The sequence below is a fragment of the Octopus sinensis genome, linkage group LG16 (genome assembly GCF_006345805.1).
Source record: "Octopus sinensis linkage group LG16, ASM634580v1, whole genome shotgun sequence".
Lineage (NCBI taxonomy): Eukaryota > Metazoa > Mollusca > Cephalopoda > Octopoda > Octopodidae > Octopus > Octopus sinensis.
Window position 1 is genome coordinate 7,191,473 of NC_043012.1, and position 2,127 is coordinate 7,193,599.

The window sequence follows — 2,127 nt, forward strand, 5'->3', positions numbered from 1 at the left end:
AGGTTGACTTTTCTTTTCATCCTTTCAAGATCGATAAATTAAGTACCAGGGTTGATGTAATCGACTTCCCATCACCCCTGCCCCCGCCTGAACGTGACGGCCTTGTGCCAAACTTGGAAATCATATTTACTAATTATTAAGGCGGCGAGCTGGCAGGACAGTTAGCACGTCGGACAAAGTGCTTAGCGGCGTTTCGTCCATCTTTACATTCCGGGTTCAAATTCCGGCGAAAGCGACTTTGCCTTCCGGAGTATATGAAACAAGTACTCGTATAGCCCTGGGGTCAATGCTATCGCCTAGTCCCCTCCCTCAAAATTTCAGGCCTTGTGCTTTTAACAGAAAGGATTATTGCTATCGCTATAAGAATTGCGAAGAGGGCGAGCTGGCGGAATCGTTAGCAATTCGGGCGAAAATGCTTACAGGAATTTCGTCCGGTTCGTATGCTCTGAGTTCAAATACCACCGTGGTCAACTTTGCATTTCATCCTTTTGACATGAATAAAATTCAGTACAAATGAAATACGGGGTGTGGAGATGTCGTCGACTGTCCCCTTCCCTCAAAATTTCTAACCCTGTCCCCAAATGGAAAAGAATTATTATATGAGTTACCTTTCTTACTTTCAAAAAAAACAACAAAAAAAAAAAACAAAGAAGAAAAAAAAACGATTTGATATATTTTTCAAAACCTGCACAAACAGGCGTGGCAGTTTGGTAAGAAGCTTGCTTCCCAACCACATGGTTCTGGGTTCAGTCCCAATGCGTGGCACCTTGAGCACGTGTCTTCTACTAAAATCTCGAGCCGACTAAAGCTATGTGAGTGGCTTTGGTAGACAGAAACTGAAGGAAGCCCGTCGTATGTATATACATAGATGTGTGGGTGGGTGTACACCCTTCACTATCCCTTGACAACTGTTGTTGGTGGGTTTACGTCCCCGTAACTTAGCAGTTCAACATAAGAGTCCGATAGAATAATTACGTGCCTTTTTCACAAAATAAATAAATACTAGCGGCAGGAGACTAATCATTTGACAAAAAATTCTTCAAGGCGGTGCCCCAACATGGCCGCAGTCTGATGACAGAAACAAGTAAATGAAAACTAGCGATAAAAGAAAGCGGTTAGGGTTCAACATCAACAAACGCTGTATAGAAATCCAATAACAACATATATACAGACCCCACAGAACCCCTCTTTTCTTTTTAGACAATGTGTGTATTTATAATAAGTCTTTTTATGTGCCCTTTTCAAGCCTAGCCAGGCTCATGAGCCCGGATTCCCGGTTTCTATGTCGTATGAGTTCCCCCCCAGCTGGACGGGACGCCAGTCCATCGCAGCATTACTCAAGAAACAGGAAGAAAGAGTGAGAGAAAGTTGTCAAGGGATAGTGAAGGGTGTACACCCACCCACACATCTATGTATATACATACGACGGGCTTCCTTCAGTTTCTGTCTACCAAAGCCACTCACATAGCTTTAGTCGGCTCGAGATTTTAGTAGAAGACACGTGCTCAAGGTGCCACGCATTGAGACTGAACCCAGAACCATGTGGTTGGGAAGCAAGCTTCTTACAAAAGCTTTACGTGTTTTCGCTCAATGAACGCACACAACGTCCGGTCTGGGAATCGAAACTGCAACCCTCCGACCGCGAGTCCGCTGCCCTAACTACTGGGCCATTGCGCCTCCGCATAAGTCTTACCAATTATAAATTAAATTGATAATGTACACATTCCATATCTCCCATAAATCTAATTAACTGCGTAATTTCTCAGTCGCATCTGCACAACATTAGAGGTCTCCGATATTACTGTATCGAATATTAACATACTATTGTAATGCTTGTCATGGTAACTCTTGTTTAGCTCACTGTGTGCTAACTTATCGTGTTTCTCTATGCAAAATCTCAACAGTATTTTCGCATTGGAATTTTCCAAGTTAGATTGATGTTCATATAAGTAACATATATAAAATATTTAAATGGGAAAGCCTAACGTATTCCGAGCGGTTAATGTCTGATAGCTTTATGCAATGTGGAGTTTTGTCGTAGAAAATACACAGTACTGGTGACATTCGTCGCAGGCATAGGTGAATGGTTACGAAACTCGCTTTAAGAAACGACGTGGTTTCGAGTTC